General features: G+C 38.0%; 1 long non-coding RNA gene across 2 annotated transcripts in view; it reads right to left on the reverse strand.

Annotated features, from left to right (window-relative positions):
* LOC138028894 (uncharacterized) overlaps nt 1–1,589 on the reverse strand; it is a 9,924-nt gene extending 8,335 nt beyond the window's left edge. For both annotated transcript variants that reach the window (XR_011127763.1, XR_011127762.1), the window contains exon 1: nt 1,481–1,589. This is a non-coding gene — a long non-coding RNA (uncharacterized lncRNA). The remainder of the gene's footprint in view (nt 1–1,480) is intronic.
* Nucleotides 1,590–10,174: the final 8,585 nt, after the last annotated feature.

Consider the following 10,174-nt stretch of genomic DNA (forward strand, 5'->3'; position numbering starts at 1 on the left):
TTTTAACAAAGTGAAAAAAGTGTATCCAGTACATCCACTCTTAGCCTGCAATGGCGTCAAAAGTCATGTAACGCGAATGGCGTTTTAGTGGATCTTTGAATAAAATATACCCTTATGAGGCTCAATAATGGAAAGTCAGTTGGATAAACCAGGCAGGCGGTGAAAAACCAACACCTGGAATCTCAAAAGCGACGAGTAGTGGTCGTTCACAACAATCTATCGCCCGTCGAGCCGAAATCAAAGTGAGCTGTATTTCTAAAATAATATTTAACCAAGTGTGACGGGTATGTAGAACACTGAAACCAAATGGAAAATTCTCTGGTAACTTATGGGTTAAACAAAGACAGAGAACGATTGAACGAATCGAACACCTTACGTGGATCTGTGATCAACTCTGCACAGTCTTCAGGTAAAAAAAAATAATTGGAAATGTAACAGCCAAGAATTATTTGAAAGAGAGCTTGTCGTGTATTTTGTGCTTCATTATTCAAGGAAAGGGTTCTTCATGGAAACGGTTTTTTGATCCTGAAATTTAGTTTGTTGCAATATTGCGCATATTTGACACGATTGAGTTTCTTCTCTTCACGCACGTAATGAAATAGAAGGGGTTTTTGCCTCTAATAGCAAATATGTTGTTTGTTTCAAAAAAATGTTCGCTGGAAAAGGTAGCCTTTATGAATTCATCATGTTTTATGACATGCGAGCTTAACTGGATAGTTTTTTATGGCAATAGTAAAGCATTTTCTTGTCAAAATGAGGTTAGCGTCTTCTGGTGTGTTAACTGAAGTAAATCGTGAGTTTGTATTTGCCGTCTGCCGCGTAACCTTGATTTCCACTCTCAAAATTACCTCCAGAACCTATTTTTTGCGTAGAATAAGCTTTTAGAATGATCTTCTTGTTTTGCATAAAGCAAGCTAACAAAATATGTACCTTGCTGAGTTCGCATTTGTTAGCGTTCATAGTATTTTCGGTCCGATGCTTCTGTTTCGTGAGGGGTATATTGTTTTGGTCTCCCATCCAAACACTAACCCCGCTGAACAGGGATTAGCTTTAGTGAACTTTGGTATTACAAAGCTGTCAGATGCTCAGAGGGCACGCTTAAACTTGTGGTGAAAAGAAGTTGTGAGGGAACTCGAAAATTATCAACATGTCAGCCCAGAAGCCAATGTTTCTCGCTTCCCTTTTATTTGTTATTCTTCAGAGACTGGAATACTGTAGTTCAATACCACACAATCCAGTGCCTTCTGATTTTCAACCCAGTATATGCTTCACGGAAGCATCTCGTTTGTCTTTAAATCGAGTTCTAAGATACAGTGAGACGACTTTCTTTTTATAAACTTAGCAAACAGAAGAGCATATTCTGAGCCCACCTGATCTCGATTAACAATCTGTCCATAAATGCATTGTTTCGAAGTAGTGATATCCAGATAGAATTGATTGTTCCTAAACCGTACTATAATCTATGGAGAACTTAACTTACCTTTTGCAAATAAATTGAAAAGACTGCGTTTAAACAATACAGAGATTTCAGCAGGACGAGAAGACAGCAGTTTGGAATAATCTTGTTTACTTGGCGAACGCAAGGAAAGTGATTTGTTCAGTTGCAGTTTTGAATATATAGCGGAAATAGTGCTATTATCAGCTCTGTGATATCAAGTTGTTTTGACTGCTGCATTACCACAAATAAACGGAAAATGAAATTACGCCCGGTAAAGAAAAAAGAAAAAAGGTCTCCGGCTTTAAGAATACCCGACGATTTAGATATGAGCCTTTTAGTGCAGGTAAACATGCACATCTAACTAAGCCAGCACTCTTATTTATTCTGCACTCGAAAACGAAGAACATAGCATGAAGCACTCAAAAGGTCGAAATCGAACTAAGCACTTTAAGTCGAAAACGAAACCGAATCCCAACTCGAAAACGAAGCATGATCCCAAGTCAAAAACAAAGCACTCAAAACTCGGAAACGACGCATGATCCGAAGTCGAAAACGAAGCACTCAAAACTCGAAAACGAAGCATGATCCCAAGTCGAAAACGAAGCACCCTATTTGCCATTAGAAGAATAAAAACTCCTCCTCGTTAAAAACTACATGTCAATATTTATTTACTTTTGCGTCAATATTTGGTTTACATAAAGCAGGCTAACAAAATCTGTATCTTGATTAGTTCGCATTTTTGAGTGTAGAATTTTTGGTCGTATGTTCCTTACAGCAAGTCGCATATTTTGACGTCCCCCATCCAGATACTAACCCCGCCGGAAAGGGGTAAAACTTCAGTGAACAATGAAGATTGTGTTCTTTGAGTTACTACAGGTAATTGTAATACAAAATTACTGGGTGTTTAATTTTAATAGCTCCATGATTTTCAGTGAACGTACTACTTTCACTAAATGCATCAGGTTTTTTCAAATTAAAAATCTAGTCATATATGTCCTAAGCAAATTACAAAGTGTTCTTAGTAAAGAAGAGTCCCGGTATTTGAATCAGATTGAAATCTCCATTTAATAAGAGATGTTTTTACAAGATGCATGGTTTATGCTCATCAAAGTTAGTAAATGGAAATATATTTTTAAAATCTAGCAATAAGCATCTGCATCAGACCATGCAATTTTGTACTTCTTTATTGGAGGCCAACCAGACAGGTAGCAGCAATGCTATGGAACTAGAAGGTGCCAAGCTCTGCTTTGATTATTTACAGAAGGTTGCAGGGCTTACAATCAAAGTTTTTGTTTCCGACCGATGCAGGGGAATAGCCAAATAGATCAGAGAATGCCAACCTTCAGTGACTCGCTTCTTTGACCAATGGCACGTAGCAAAAGGGTTGCTTAAGAAACTTCTGCCTGCCAACAACAACAACAACAACCATCTTTATTGAGATCGTATATACTACATATACGACTTACTCTGTATGTCTGTAAGCGTAAATGTATTATGCTCAATTACATTAATGGGCGAGCAAATTGTACTTGAAAATTAGTCTGTTGGCAAAGCTATTTTTAAATCTTTCCGTATGGATTACTGGCCGCTGCGTCTGCGTCCCTCTCAAGTTGTATTTTGATTCTTTCTTTTTCGCTTCGGCAGCAGGGATCTCAAAGGATGACCGAACTGCCCATTTATAGCTTCACTGATAGGGCCAATAGTAGGGTGCTTTCCTTTACCAGTTATTCTGCCAACAGTCTTCCAGAAAGTTCTAGGATTATTATCCTCAGTAAACTTCTCCCTCCAATACTGTGTTTCAGCGGAATGTAGCAAGGTAGTTACCCTGTTTCGAGCTTGTTTGTACTCTTGCCAATTATTCAGGTTGCTAGTGTTCCGTTACAGAGCTTCAAGAGTTTATATCGATTTTTCATAGCTTTACGTATCTCACTGTTTATCCAAGGAAGGGAACATTTTCTTACTTTTGCGAGACGAGTAGTTATGTGAGTATTCACACCCTAAAAGATACCAGATCCCTGCAGATTTTGACCCCTAAAAGATACGACGATCATCCCCGCCCGTTGCCAACTGGAGTCCCCCTCCTGGGTCTGATGTTGAATTGAGTGGCCAAATGGTTAAAACATGTTTGATCTAACTCAGATCAAACTCCACAAGCAAAGAACTATGGGTCACAAATACTAAAAACACGTGGATACAAGCGGCTGAGCAAGCGTGGTACGCATGGGTGACCCCTTACATGGTCTTAATGACCCCCCAACTTGAAAAAATTGTCTGGAACGGTTCACGTACCACAGACAACCCAGTGTACCTTCACGGAGGGTGTAGTTTTTTTAGTTTTTTTTTTCCGTTTCGGTAAAAGTCTTGCCTGTCACTCCCCTGGTAAGTGGTGTCTTTGTGCATAGAGCCCTCTGCGCGTATTTTCTTAGGATCGACAGGGTAGTGGAAATGCGTAGATTTCTCTGGTGGACACAGGAGAATCATTAACTTAGCCTGCAATGGCGTCGAAAGTCATGTAACGCGAATGGCGTTTTAGTGGATCTTTGAATAAAATATACCCTTATGAAGCTCAATAATGGAAAGTCAGTTGGATAAACCAGGCAGGCGGTGAAAAACCAACACCTGGAATCTCAAAAGCGACGAGTAATGGTCTTCGACAACAATCTATCGTCCGTCGAGCCGAAATCAAAGTGAGCTGTATTTCTAAAATAATATTTAACCAAGTGTGACGGTTATGTAGAACACTGAAACCAAATGGAAAATTCTCTGGTAACTTATGGGTTCAACAAAGACAGAGAACGATTGAACGAATCGAACACCTTACGTGGATCTGTGATCAACTCTGCACAGTCTTCAGGTAAAAAAAAATAATTGGAAATGTAACAGCCAAGAATTATTTGAAAGAGAGCTTGTCGTGTATTTTGTGCTTCATTATTCAAGGAAAGGGTTCTTCATGGAAACGGTTTTTTGATCCTGAAATTTAGTTTGTTGCAATATTGCCTATATTTTACACGATTGTGTTTCTTCTCTTCACGCACGTAATGAAATAGAAGAGGTTTTTGCCTCTAATAGCAAATATGTTGTTAGTTTCAAAAAATTGTTCGCTGGAAAAGGTGGCCTTTATGAATTCATCATGTTTTATGATATGCGAGCTTAACTGGATAGTTTTTTATGGCAATAGTAAAGCCACTCTCAAAATTACCTCCAGAACCTACTTTTTGCGTACAATAAGCTTTTGGAATGATGTTCTTGTTTTGCATATAGCAAGCTAACAAAATATGTACCTTGCTGAGTTCGCATTTGTTAGCGCTCATAGTATTTTCGGTCCAATGCTTCTGTTTCGTGAGGGGTATATGGTTTTGGTCTCCCATCCAAACACTAACCCCGCTGAACAGGGAAAAACTTCAGTAAACTTTGGTATTACAAATCTGTCAGATGCTCAGAGGGCACGCTTAAACTTGTGGTGAAAAGAAGTTGTGAGGGAACTCGAAAATTATCAACATGTCAGCCCTGAAGCCAATGTTTTTCGCTTCTCTTTTATTTGTTATTCTTCGGAGACTGGAATGCTGTATTTCAATACCACACAATTCAGTGCCTTCTGATTTTCTGTAACACGTGCCACAGGCAACCCAGTGTATGCTTCACGGAAGCATCTCGTTTGTTATTTTTTTTCCGTGTCGGGAAAAGTCTTGCCTGTCACTCCCCTGCTAAGTGGTGTCTTTGTGCATAGAGTCTTCTGTGCGCATTTTGTTAGGTTTGAGGGGGCTGGGGTAATGCGTAGCTTGCTCTGCACAATTAACCTGTAATGGCGTCGAAAGTCATTGTAACGCGAATGGCGTTTTAGTACATTTTTAAAGAAAATATACAGATATTGAGATCAAGAATGGAACGTCAATACATACGGTTAAAATTAAAGATCTGAAATCTTAAAAGCGACGAGTAATGGACTTCGACAGCGTGAATCTTTCCCCGTCGAACCGAAATCAAAATGAGCTGTACTTTTGATATTTCGCCAAGGTGGTGTTACGTACAACACTGAAACCAAATGGAAATTTCTCTGGTAACTTACGGGTGCAACAAAGACAGAGAAGGAATCGAACACCACAAGTAGATCTGTGATCTCTGTTGTGTCTCACAGTGTTTACTGAAGTCGCATCTATTTAAAGTTTGCCTGCTTGTCTGGCAAGTAACATTCATTTTGTACTCAACTCTGCAAAGGTTAAAAAAAAATTGGAAATGTGACAGTGAAAATTTATTTGAATGAAAGCTTGTTGTCTCTTTTGTGCTTTATTATGTAGGGTCAAGGTTCTTTCGAAAAGGGTTTGATGTGAACTGTTAGAAATTTATTTAATTGCATATGCTTTGAGATTGTGTGTTTCGCTTGCACGCACGCAACTGAAATAGGAAGGATAGGTTACGTTTATACAAACGTAGAAAGGGTTTTTTGCCTCTTATAGCAAATATGTTGCTTGTTTCAATAAATGTTTCGCTGGAAAATATTTCTGTGAAATTTCCAGCTTTTGCAAATTTATCATGTGTAATTTTCGAGCTTAGCAAATTTGCATACATGTGTTGAAATGTGATACGGGGAGAATTTTTGTGGTAACGCATAAGTCACGAAAATAAACAGGTCTGTTGAAAGCGTGCTTGAGTTTCAACAAAATGACCCCCAAAATCGGCAAAAGATTGTGACGCTGATGAATAATAAAGTAGCTGCTATTACCAAAACGATGGAATTACCTGGTGATAAATAACCTTGTCTTGGAGAGTAAATTTTTTATTTTCCAGAAACAATGGTCAACCTCTGAGAGTTGGGCGATTGTGATCTTTGTGTTGAATTCGCACATTTCTTGTCAAAATTTATAAAAATTGAAAGAAAAAGAAAACTAACAAAAACAAAAACCCGGTATCTAAGCATCATTTAACACAGATGCTTCACTGTTTCGCGAGCAAATATGCCGCGGTAACTTGATCACTTCACCCGCTGAATTCGATGTGCGATTTACTCGGTGCAGCCAAAAGTACAATTCCAACAAAACAACTAAAATCTCCCAAAATGTTTTTCGCTGATGGTAACTTTTATATTCGTGGTTCAAAGTTAATGTTGTTTTCATGTCGTAAATTTTGTTACCGATGGCAAAATATTTTATTCTCGATCGACCGTCCTGAAACTTCCTTCTGCTCTTCTTAAAAACTGTGTATCCATATTTATTTACTTTTACATCAATAATTGTTTTGCATAAAGCAAGCTAACAAAATCTGTATCTTGCTTGGTTCGCATTTGATAGCATTAAAATATACTTTTCCGTCCTATGCTTCTGTTACTGAGTGATATATTTCTTAGGTCGCCCATCCAGTTACTAATCCTGCCGGATAGGGATTAACGTCAGCTTTCAACTTTTTTTTACAAAGCTGTCGGATGCTGTCAGTGCACGCTTACACTTGTGGTGGAAAGAAGTTGCATGATCAACCTGTCGGCCCAGAAGCCAATGTTTCTCGATTCCCTTTTATTTTCTTCAATCTCTCTGGGTTTAGTACTTTGCTAGTAACGCTTCATTCTGGCCAAACGCGTTTACGTAAACGACGGGAGAAATCGAATGATTGCGACTCGCCTTAACTATAAAGGCTTGAACGTGATTCGACAAACAGTCTAGACTAGCAAAATTGTCTGACAAGCGTAAAACCCACTGTTAAATTGCAACGTACGAACAAAAGCAGATGACACTGAAGAAGAAGAACAAGAACAAGAACAAGAGCAAGAAGAAGAAGAAGAAGAAGAAGAAGAAGAAGAGGCGCAAATATCTTAGATCGTTTCCCGTACTTCCCGGTTCCTTTAGTGTTTTCGTTGCAGATAGGCACGTATTATGTGCCGAAAAATTATTAGACTGAAATCAATGCTGATAAAACTCAAGTCGAACCAGGGAAGAGCCTTGTCGCCGAGAAATCCGGAAAATCCGCGTTTACCGTGCATGCCGAAAAATGATTGAAATGACATCAGTGGCATTAAGGAATGTCCGCTGATAATACTCAAGCCAAACCAGGGAAAATCCTTGTGTCCGGGAAATCCGGAAAATCCGCCTTTTCCGTGCATGCCGAAAAGTTCTTAGAATGAAATCAAATTATATAATAATAATAATAATAATAATAATAATAATAATAATAATAATATAATAATAATAATAATAACAATAATAATAATTATTATAATGAATGAAATCAAAGGCATTAAGGAGTGACCGCTGATAAAACTCAAGCCGAACCAGGGAAGAGCCTTGTGTCCGGGAAATCCGGAAAATCCGTCTTTTCCGTGCATGCCGAAAAGTTCTTAGAATGAAATCAAATAATAATAATAATAATAATAATAATAATAATAATAAAGTCAAAGCCATTAAGGAATGACCGCTGATAAAACTCAAGCCGAACCAGGGAAGAAGCTTGTGTCCGGGAAATCCGGAAAATCCGTGTTCTCCGTGCATGCCGAAAAGTTCTTAGAATGAAATCAATAATAATAATAATAATAATAATAATAATAATAATAATAAATGAAATCAAAGGCATTAAGGAATGACCGCTGATAAAACTCAAGCCGAACCAGGGAAGAAGCTTGTGTCCGGGAAATCCGGAAAATCCGGCTTTTCCGTGCATGCCGAAAAGTTATTAGAATGAAATCAAATCGGATTTCCTGGTGAGAAGGCTCTTCTCTGGTTCAGCTTGAGTTCTGTCAACGGTGTTTCCTTAATAACATTGATTTCAGTCCAATAACTTTTTGGCATGCACGGAAAATGCGGATTTTCCGGATTTCCCGGGCACAAGTCTCTTACCTGGTTCGTCTTGAGTTTTATCAGCGGTCATTACTTAATGCCTTTGATTTCATTCATTATTAGTATGATTATTATTATTATTATTATTATTATTATTTGATTTCATTCTAAGAACTTTTCGGCAGACACGGAAAACACGGATTTTCCGGATTTCCCGGACACAAGTTTCTTTCCTGGTTCGGCTTGAGTTTTATCAGCGGTCATTCCTTAATGCCTTTGATTTCATTATTATTATTATTATTTGATTTCATTCTAAGAACTTTTCGGCATGCACGGAAAACACGGATTTTCCGGATTTCCCGGACACAAGCTTCGTCCCTGGTTCGGCTTGAGTTTTATCAGCGGTCATTCCTTAATGCCTTTGATTTCATTATAATTATTTTTATTATTATTATTATTATTATTATTATTATCATTATTATTATTTGATTTCATTCTAAGAACTTTTCGGCATGCACGAAAAAGGCGGAGTTTCCGGATTTCCCGGACACAAGGCTCTTCCCTGGTTCGGCTTGAGCTTTATCAGCGGTCATTCCTTAATGCCTTTAATTTCATTCATTATTATTTTTATTATTATGATTATTATTATTATTATTATGATTCGATTCCATTCTAAGAACTTTTCGGCATGCCCGGAAAACGCAGATTTTTCGGATTTCCCGGACACAAGGCTTTTCCCTGGCTCGGCTTGAGTATTATCAGCGGTCATTCCTTAATGCCTTTGATTTCATTATAATAATAATAATAATACTTATTATTATTATTATTATTATTATTATTCGATTCCATTCTAAGAACTTTTCGGCATGCCCGGAAAACGCAGATTTTCCGGATTTCCCGGACACAAGGCTTTTCCCTTGTTCGCCTTGAGTATTATCAGCGATCATTCCTTAATGCCTTTGATTTCATTATTATTATTATTATTATTATTATTATTATTATTATTATTATTATTATTATTATTATTTCATTTTTTTTTTTTGATTTCATTCTAAGAACTTTTCGGCAGGCACGGAAAACACGGATTTTCCGGATTTCCCGGACACAAGTTTCTTTCCTGGTTCGGCTTGAGTTTTATCAGCAGTCAAGCCTTCATGTTACGATTTTAGTCAAACAGCTTTCGGCGTGCACAGAAAACGCGGATTTTCCAGATCTCCCGGACACGTGGTGCTTCACTGGTTTAGCTTAATTTTTGGGCTCATCCTCGGTGTAAAAATCTGTGAAACTCACAGATGACGTAGCACAAAGGAAAACAAAAGAGCAAAAAAACATCAAACAATAACCTAACCCTACCACGAGCTAACAAAACAAAGAAAGAGTTTCACAGGTTTTTACACCGAGGTAATGAAACCCAATTTTTGCAGCAAAGAAGCAGAAATACACAAGATTTTATTCAACCAAATTTTCAACATACGCAGAAAAGGACGGTTTTTGCGGACACAGTTACTTGTTAGTGGCTTGTTAGGACGAATAGTGTAACTCATTTTAATTGATGACAAAAATTTTGCTCTTTTGCATCGATGTCGTCTTCGTTGCCAGAGATCTGATAACTTTTCAATATCCAGTAACACGTTGCTAAGATTACAAGCATGTGTCACTCAGCCTGATCTCAGTGACGTGAACAAAGGAGGAAGGATTGCCATAAGCAACATCCTAAATGCATTCCTGTTAAAATTTAGTCCTAAATCACTGCACAAAATGTGTCAGGTTTCCCGGTTGTTTCTGTGAATTATTGTCAACAAAGAGAGCTATTACCCGTTTAGGATAACAGCCTTGATTGCATTGTTTGTGCTTTGGATTTCCTTGATTAGATGGCGAGTTTATCTCGGAAAAGTGTTAAATCGCAAAAACCATGCTGGGTCAACAGGAGTGGCTCGACTGAGTAAACAAGCCAAGCGATCGTATCGATGTTGTGTTT

The sequence above is a fragment of the Montipora capricornis genome, chromosome 13 (assembly GCF_036669925.1).
Source record: "Montipora capricornis isolate CH-2021 chromosome 13, ASM3666992v2, whole genome shotgun sequence".
In the NCBI taxonomy this organism is placed as follows: domain Eukaryota; kingdom Metazoa; phylum Cnidaria; class Anthozoa; order Scleractinia; family Acroporidae; genus Montipora; species Montipora capricornis.